The following is a 9,984-nucleotide window of genomic DNA, read 5'->3' on the forward strand; positions in this document are numbered from 1 at the left end:
GATCAGTTTTTTAAATCTTTTTTTTTTAAGTAATGTATACCAAACCTCTCAATTCCATAATAAGGAGGTGGTTGCTCTTGAGTTTTCTCCTCACAATAGTTTAAAAGAGCATTTGAGCAAAGGATCCAGATACTTCTAGTTTAAACATGATTGCTTGTAATTGTTTCATTTTTTTCTTCACATCTCTGGTTATACATGATGATGCAGATCCTGCTGTTTCATCGTGAAGATATGACTTGATACTTGAAGAAATACAATGTGGTGAAAGTTTTAAAAGGGGTAATTTAAATAATATGCTTCCATCAAGGCAAACATGGTGTGTGTGTGTATGCACATATATATGAGTTTATAATGTATTGATAAATGATTATTCAAATTGATTTTTATGTGTCATCCTTGCACAAGAGCTATGCTAATCTGCTCTGTACTGTCTCAATTTCAGCATATGTGCTGCTGGAGCAAGCACAATTCAAATCAGTTTTTAAATTATGAAGGATACTTAAATATAAGTTGGAAAAATAAATGAATGTGAAATTCACCAGAAACATTATAGAAATAGAACAGAAAAACTTAAGACTTGAATTGACATCTATCTGTCAGTGATTTAAGAATCTGTAGCCTCACTGCAGGGCTTTCTTCTGAGTTCCAACAATATATCCACTGTTACTGGATATATCATGTAAGGCTTAAAATAAATTTGTAAGAAACTACCGTATGTAGTGGCATCTTTCATATTTTATTACACCTATTCCCAGCTTACTCTTCATAATCACCTTTAAGAACTTTAGTTCTCGGGGGATCATCTCATTATTTTGCACACCTCAAATCAGTCATTGCTCAGTCCACAGTAATTAGTCCAAGAGACAGACACCTGGCCCAAAGAGACCCAATAAGATCCTTTTCGATAAGTTGTTTTTTTTTTTAATTTGGTTTTTATTCCTCCGTGATCATTGCCTTCAAGTTACAGGCAGCCGTATTGTCACCTATTATTGAGAACTGTTTGGGAATTAAGCTATGCAAATAAATCAGATCCAAGATATGTAGAAGGAAAAACAGTGACTTCAAGATATTGGTTCCAGCAGTGACTGTAGTCTGATTAATTCTTTGAAAATATCAGAGACATGGATCAATTGATTATGTTTAAAGTGAGGTCTATCTCTTACAACTGAGAAAATCTTATCTTTACCATTCATTGTTATCCACAAACTTATTCCTCCTTCTTCATTAATAATGAAGCATGAGGTTACTATCGTTGTTTTCCTACTAACCTCTGGTTTGTTGTGGGACCGACTTTGAGAGTATAAGGTCCTTTGTCAGGTAACATGAAGATACAATGTTGACATCCCAGCATAGCATTGGTGTTGAGGATAAAATGAGTCCAATGCCTGCACTTTAGTGGTAGTTATCCACCCAGGTGACTAAGAATTGCCTTTGATTTTTCTTGGCCATTCATTACTTTTTATCATCCTGCTTATATCCTTTTTAATCTGCTCTTTCTTCACTCTTACTTATTCCATTTTAAGTATATCTTGTCAGTATACCATAGATCTAACAAGAAACTCAAAATCTCGGTGGCCTCCAGCAATAAACGTTTCCTTTTTTCTCACGGTAGAGGTCAGCAGTTGCTGGTAGACCACTATAGTTTCTGCTGCACGAACCTTCACGTTCTGACTCCTGGGCTGAAGAAGAATCCCCTCTTGGGACATACTGTTCTTGTTGCAGAAGGAAATGAGTGAGTGAAGGTAAGATATGCCCACCGACTCTTAAAGCATTTCCCTGGAACTCACACTCTGTTACTTCACTCACAGTTCCTGGGTGCAAATCACAAGACCAAGCCAGTCAGTGGGCCAAGGAAGTATACTTTACCTATAGGGAATCACTGAAAGCCACATGAGGACTAGGGATATATTATTTTCCTAGAACACAGGATAAAACAATCTACCACAATCAGGCTCCATTCAAGTCTCATCTGATTTATGGTAATAACCTTTTTACAGGCCTTCATTCTATTCTGTCAAAAAAAAATATATATATATACACACACACAGATATACACATATACATACATACATATATGTGTATATCTGTGTGTGTGTATATGTATGTATGTGTGTGTGTATATATACTTCTAAAGAATACATATATTCTTTATATATATATATATATATATATATATATATACTTCTAAAGAACAAATACTTTCATACCAATCCCTTATTCCCTTATTTAACATCTTATTCTGGTTTCCATCATCTTAAGAATAAAATTCAAACTTCTTTGTGGACAATAAATCCCCAGCTTGCTTGCTTACTTTTACTTCTTGACACTGGCACAAATGTTAGATTCTACTTCCTAAATATTTTTCATTTATCTCCATACCTTTGCATATGATTTTCCCCTTGCCTGAAATACCATCTTCTCATCTCAACTCATTCTGTTTCTTTTCAAGGGATGTAGAGGGAGAAAACAAATCTCAAAAACAAAACAATTTCACTTCATGTAGTTTTGGTGATCACCCTCTCACCACTCAATGGTTGTGCTAGGCACTATTGTAGTTAAATCTGTCTCCCTTAGCAAGCAAATCAACAATCTCTATCAATAATACTGTTGAATGAATATTTACATTGATGAATATTTAGCACTAAGCTTAACAAATAACACAATAGAATCCTATTTGGATCCCAGCAGACAATCTTGTCATTTTCATGGTGTCATGTTGTCAACTTGGATTGAACATCTATTTATAGTCCTTCCCCATTTAACTCATCAACTTCCCTATAAACAGCTTGGGAAATGAGGTAGAGAATAGCTTTTGATTTTTGATACACGATTTCAAGAATTATCTCCCAGTTGAGTCCAAAAGTTTCATGGACTAATTAAGATTTTCTAAATATGTACTCTCTTCCTCTTTCTAAATATACTCTCTTCCTCTTTTTCCAACCATTCCCCTGTGCTCTTGTTTTTCTACCCTTGATCTTTGGTTTCACTCCACTATTACTTTTAATATAGACTTATATTGAAATGAAGAGTTCACACTGTAAAGCATGTACTAACTTGCAAGCATACTTTTAATCATTATTATAAATGTTCAAAACTACCCCACGAGATCAATTCTCTTATTATCCATATTTAATTGATGTGGAAATTGATTTAAAGATATATTAATTAATTTGCCCAATTCTACACAACTAGTAATCTCTAGGAAGATATCAGTAGTCTCTAAGGAGACTGGTTAAATATCTTCTTTGTCCCTTGTTTCTGCTCTAGACCAAGTGATGAAAAAGACAAGGGGGTCATAGACAGAGACTACATGATCAATTTTGTTAATGATGAAGTCTAAGTTGGAAGATATGGCTCATGTTTATAGGTAAGTAGATCTAATCATAATAAACTCCAGTGTAGGGCAGTGATGGACCAGGACAGATCTCAACTTTGGAGATTTCACCGATATAAGTTAATGTCATGGCAAGGAGGAGGACAGGAGTTTGCTCACCTCAAAGAGATTACGCCAAGAGGAAACTTAGATGAAACCAAACTATACATTATTGGTGTGTTATTTCAAAATTTATCAATAAGATATGGTTTTCTACCTCTTCCGGGGCAGAATGCATAAAGTACCAAGAAAGGCCAAAGTCACACAATAAAATCCTTTACACACTGTGGGTGGTTCCAAGGGTGGGGCTCCAGAAGTAATGAAGTATTTTTTTCCAACAATGATTATTTCACATTTTTTCTTACACTTTTCTGCCCACCCCATTATGTTCAGCTGATGACTTTGCTTCATACTTCATCGAGAAATATTAATAGCTAACACTTATACTTGCTTGGGGCCAGGCACTGTTCTGAGAGCTTTACATATATTAAGTCTTTTAATGAAATGGAAGCAATCAGACAGAAACTCCCTCTGTTATATAATGCCAAATCTACAAAACTACTTCCCTTCTTTCTTGTATAATCTTTCTTTAATGTTACAGTGGATAAACTTCTCTGCTTCTATAATGGGCTAAACATACGACTCCAAACCCATGCTCATGCTTTGGATCCAACTTGCCCTTACTTTCTCAAGAACTTTGCTTTTAAAATTATTTTATTTTTATGACTGAATCTATAATAATTTCCTTCCCACTCAAGTACAACTATCACTTCTCCATTCATAAAAATAATTTTCCACAAATTATATGTTTTGAAGGGCTGATGAAACTGCTGTTGCCATTTCTTCAACTCTTCTTTGGTATTAATCTGTCCTCAATTTACTTCCCTGTCAACCACTCCAATGACACTGATTTTATCAGATTCAACACCTTCCATAATGTAAAATCCTGTGAGTATTTTTCTCTTGGCATAGTTCTTAATCTTAGCATCATTTTTCTTTCTTTAGAACTTCATCTCTCTAAAAATATGATATGGTATGCTGATATGATAGTATTTTCTCTTATTTATTTTTTTATTTTTTACTCACTTCATCCTTTTGGCCGGACCCTCTATCTTCTAATGAAATCTAAATGTTGGGATGTTCCAGAACATAATTCTAGGCCTGCCTAGAGACCTAGATGTTTTTAGAGTCATCTAGATTCATGTGTCCTCAAAATATGTATCTGTATATAGGCTTTCCACTATAAGTTGCAAAATATCTTTTCTAACTATTTTCTTAATATCTCCCATTTTTTTTTTATATTAGCATGTATCATATCTAAAATTTGATCGCCTTTCCCTCAAACCTGCTTCTCCCAAATTCTTTCTATCTTAACAAATGGTTCCACCATCGACACAGATGCTGAAGCAAAAACTTGTTAGGTCTTGATTCCTCTTTTTCACTCCCCTGTCACATCCAGTGTGAACACAAGTCCTTTCAGTTCTATCAAAAAATAACTCAAACCCATCTTTTTTTCCATTTTCACTGCCACTTATTTAGTCTAAGTCACAGGGATTACTGCAATAGCCACCTAACTAGATTCTCTGCTGTCCTTTCTGTACTTCTGCAATTAGTCAGCTTCACACGGTTTTAAGAACAATCATTTAAAAATGTATTTTGTTACTTCTCTGAAAAAAAGACTACTAATTAGAGAAAAATATGAACAATTTTTTATGAGCTACATGGTTTCAATTATTTAGCCATTGAGTAAGTTTGAGCTTTCTTATGACCTTGTATTTTTTGGCTCACATATGTTATGTTCAGAGAGGCCTTCTCTGGCCACATTCCATAGTATTCTGCCGTTACACCATCTGATTCCTTCATAGCACTTATTTACTCTCTGAAGTTAGTGTGTTGATGTATTTGGTTTTGTTTACATATTTTGTTGTGTCCTCCCACTACAAGATAAGATCTAAAATGGCAAGGACATTATCTGCTTTCTACATTACCATATCTCCATTGATAAAATAGAGCTTGGCATATGGTAGGCAATAAATAATATTTGATTAGGCAAATGGATGAATATGCATGTATAGTAATTGGAAGAGCACATGCAAAAATAACTTCACTTTTGCTAGTGTCATAGGAAAAGAATTATTCATCTTTTGGCAATGCATTAATGTTTTTATTTATTTTTTTAAAGATTTTATTTATTTATTTAAGAGAGAGTGAAAGAGCACAAGCAGGGGGAGCAGGAGAGAGAAAGGAAGAAGCAGGCTCCACGTCGAGCAAGGAGCCCGATACAGGACTCGATCCCAGGGCCTGAGATCATGACCTGAGCCGAAGGCAGACGTCCAACCATCTGAGCCATCCAGGTGCCCTTGGCAATGCATTAATATTTTTAGAATGAAGGTGTTACCACTGTAGTCATGTGCAGTTAGAAGACGTATAATATATATGTTTGTAATATTAGTTTCAAAAAGAGTATTTTAACTAAGATGAGAGATTGTGTAAAAGAATATATTAAAAAGAATTTGAAAATCAAACATGACAAATGAAGGTTATTATGTGCTTGAAGGAAATACTTAAAGCACTGAATCATAAGCTATTTACTTATTAGATATATGTTTTGAGCCTTCTGAAAAGATCTTATAAGTTATTCATTATAAACACAACAATGGACAATGAGTAATGTTAAGCTCACATCTGCAACTTGTAGGTGTTCTTAGTGCTGATGATTCTTGTAAATAATATCTAATATACTTATATTTATGACATGCAATCTGATTTCTAATTGGAATTACATATACAAGTCAATATGTGATTCTCTGAAAACATATTTCAACAAAACTGAACATAACTAATATTTTAAGATTAAAAATTAAACTTGGATTTTTTCCATTACTTCTCTCTAATTTCTTACACATATAAGGAAATACTGATTACATCATTAGCTTTGTTTATACAAATTTTTGTGATAAACATCTGTATTTATCTAAGTGTCTATCATCATTTATTATCATCTATTTATCTATCATCTATCTATCCTCTATCATCTATCTATTATCTATCTATCTATCTATCTATCTATCTATCTATCTATCTATCTATCATCTCTATCATCTATCATCTATCACCTATCATCTTATTTCTCATCCCCATTCCTGTTTTTTATAAAATGTAATATTAACAAATGGTATTGCCAAAGAGAGAAAAATGATGATTTATGATTGATTGTAATTCTCAATTTTTATTTGTTTTCCTTTCTTTGGAAATAAATTGGCATTTTCTACTTGGGAACTACCAGCCTCATGCACACTCATGCCATGTACCTTTAAGCAGAGATGACTCTAGGAGTAGATTCAATTGGCTTATTTCATCAGTACTTCCTACTGTCAAACTAAAATGATTAGGGATAAATTACAATCTGATCAGAAGCAAATGGATCCACTATGAAGAAAAAAGTCTTTCCTTGGGAAAGGAGGCTAATAATTGGAAATATATGAAAGTTTCACTTCCTTTGCTTCCAGGATATAAGGGGGAAAAAAGTCAAGCAGAGAGGAGCCTCTGAGGAGTCTGAAGATAAATCACCAAAGAAATGATGGATAGAAACTTGTTGCAAAAATAATTTTCACTGACAAACTGACAAAAATGAAACTTGGGGAAGTAATAGTAATTTAGGCATCTTTGAAGTTCCATGTTGTAATGGAGTTCAATAAACACGTATCTGCTGCATACTCTATAACATTTTCATCAATATTTCCTCTACTCAGTTAATAGTGCAAAAATAAGTGGGATTAGGTGAAGGCTTATGAGAAGGAAGGCAGAAATAAAAGAATAAATAATCTTATCACAGAGATAGCTATCAAAAATAATATTTTTTCCAAAGTATCACTCTCTTCTTCAGTAAGAGTATCACATATTCCAACCCACTGTTGTGTGACTTGAAGTTCCATCCCAATTACATTGGATCTATCCATGTCTGAGAGCAGATATAACACAGACCACATCTGAACAGATGTTTTAAGAGGCATTGCATGTTTCCACCAGTTCTCTTACTCTTTTTCTTCAGGACTAAAAATATAACATGGAAAGCAGGAGCTCCTAGATTCTAGATAAAAGACACAAGGAGAAGGCCCACAGTTGATCCAGGGTAACCTTTAGTTGATATGTAACATTTATCAGTCTATGTTGCTGATATTTTAATGTTATGTGTTAACATAGTAGAGATTACTAAATCTAGACTGTTTCTGAGAATTTGATATGTGTATTTGGATTTTGCCATTGCTTTGCAGGGTAGTAGCTGAGGTAGATGATGATGATAGATGATAGATAGATGATAGATAGATAGATAGATAGATAGAGAGATAGACATATAGATGGTGAGTGATAAAGCTAAATATATTTATGAGTGGAATAAATTTTAACATATGTCAATTTTTTTTTCATTAGAAATGCTTGATTTATCTTGGATGACCATCATCTATATTTTCTTAAATACCCCAATGAGTTTCTTACCTTGGTAGTTTTGAAAATTAAATTAAATGCAAGTCGTGTTCCTGACCTTAGGGGACAAGCTCTCAGTTTTTCCCTGTTGAGATTGATATTTGCTGTGGGTTTTTCATAGATGGCTTTTATGATATTGAGGTATGTTCCCTCTATCCCTACACTGAAGAAAGTTTTAACCAAGAAAGGATGCTGTATTTTATCAAATGTTTTTTCTGCATCAATTAAGAGGATCATATGGTTCTTGTCCTTTCTTTTATTAATGTGATGTATTACATTGATTGATTTGCAGATGCTGAACCACCCTTGCAGCCCAGGGATAAATCCCATTTGGTCGTGGTGGATAATCCTTTTAATGTACTGTTGGATCATATTGGCTAGGATTTGTTGAGAATTTTGGTGTCCATGTTTATCAGGGATATTGGTCTATAATTCTCCTTTTTGGTGGGGTCTTTGCCTGGTTTTGGGATCAAGGTAATGCTGGCCTCATAGAATGAGTTTGGAAGTTTTCCTTCCATTTCTATTTTTTGAAACAGCTTCAGAAGAATAGGTTTTAATTCTTCATTAAATGTTTGGTAGAATTCCCCTAGGAAGCCATCTGGTCCTGGACTCTTCTCTGTTGGGAGATTTTTGATTACTGCTTCAATTTCCTTGATGGTTATGGGTCTGTTCAGGTTTTTTATTTCTTCTTGTTTCAGTTTTGGTAGTTTCTATCTTTCTAGGAATGCATCCATTTCTTCCAGTTTCCCCAATTTGATGGCATATAATTTTTCATCCTATTCTCTTATAATTGTTTGGATTTCTGTGGTATTGGTTGTGATCTCTCCTCTTTCATTCATGATTTTATTTATTTGGGTCCTTTCTCTTTTCTTTTTGATAAGTCTCACTCTTCCCAGATGACATGATACTCTATGTAGAAAACCCAAAAGACTCCACCCAAAACTTGCTAGATCTCATACAGGAATTCAACAAAGTGGCAGAATATAAAATCAGTGCATAGAAATTAGTTGCATTTCTATACACTAACAGTGAGACAGAAGAAAGAAAAACTAAGGAATCGATCCCATTTACAATTGCATCAAAAACCATAAGACACCTAGGAATAAACCTAGCCAAAGAGGTAAAGGATCTGTACTCTGAAAACTGTAAAACACTTACGAAAGCAACTGAGGAAGACACAAAGAAATAGACAAACATTCCATGCTCATGGATTGGACGAACAGATATCCATTGACAGATGAATGGATAAAGAAGATGTGAAAGATAGATAGGCAATAGATAGATAGATGATAGATAGATAGATAGATGATAGATAGATAGATAGATAGAGAGAGAGATAGAGATAGATAGAGATATTGTAATGGAATATTACTCCACCATCAACAAAAAAACAAAATCTTACCATTTGCAATGACATGGATGAAACTAGAAGGTATTATGCTAAGAGAAATAAGTCAATCAGAGAAAGAAAGTTATCATATGATTTCACTCACATGTGGAATTTAAGAAACAAAACAGGATCATGGGTGAAGGGAAGGAAAAATAAAATAAGATGAAACCAGAGAGAGAGACAAACCATAAGAGGCTCTTAACCCTAGAAAACAAACTGAGGGTTGAAGGAGGGGAGGAGGGTGGGGGTAACTGGGTGATGGCCATTAAGGACAGCACATGATGTAATGAGCACTGGGTGTTGTATGCAACTGATGAATCCCTGAACTCTACCTCTGAAGCTAATAATACACTATATGTTAATTACTTAAATTTAAATAAAATAATTTTTTAAAAAAAGGAAAAAAATTAAATGCAGATCATACTTCAGCCTTGTGGATGGATCCTATTTTGTACATACCTGTATTAGTGAGACAGCATTATTTAAAATAAGGACACTTTAATACATTGGCCTTAAAACGTATCTCTGATGTTTTTTTTTGCTTTAGCATGTTATTAACCTGCTCTGAGGCAATCTCATTTCTGAAATGAGAATAATGTTTGCACAGCATAGTGTTGTGAGTCTTCAAGGCTATAGGAGGGCCCCTGCCCTAGAGTTTAGGGATCTAAGAGTTTCTCTTGGATTAAGTGATGATTAGATTAAGGGAGGAGAGTAGGTAGAAGTTGGCTGAATGATG

The 9,984-nt window shown here is 34.2% G+C and overlaps 1 non-coding gene across 1 annotated transcript; it reads right to left on the reverse strand.

Moving 5' to 3' along the window:
- Positions 1–359: 359 nt before the first annotated feature.
- LOC115944278 (U6 spliceosomal RNA) lies at positions 360–466 on the reverse strand. Its single transcript, XR_004078858.1, has one exon. It is a non-coding gene; the product is annotated as a U6 spliceosomal RNA (small nuclear RNA).
- Positions 467–9,984: the final 9,518 nt, after the last annotated feature.

The sequence above is a fragment of the Leptonychotes weddellii genome, chromosome 3 (assembly GCF_054177405.1).
Source record: "Leptonychotes weddellii isolate Sample4059 chromosome 3, ASM5417740v2, whole genome shotgun sequence".
Lineage (NCBI taxonomy): Eukaryota > Metazoa > Chordata > Mammalia > Carnivora > Phocidae > Leptonychotes > Leptonychotes weddellii.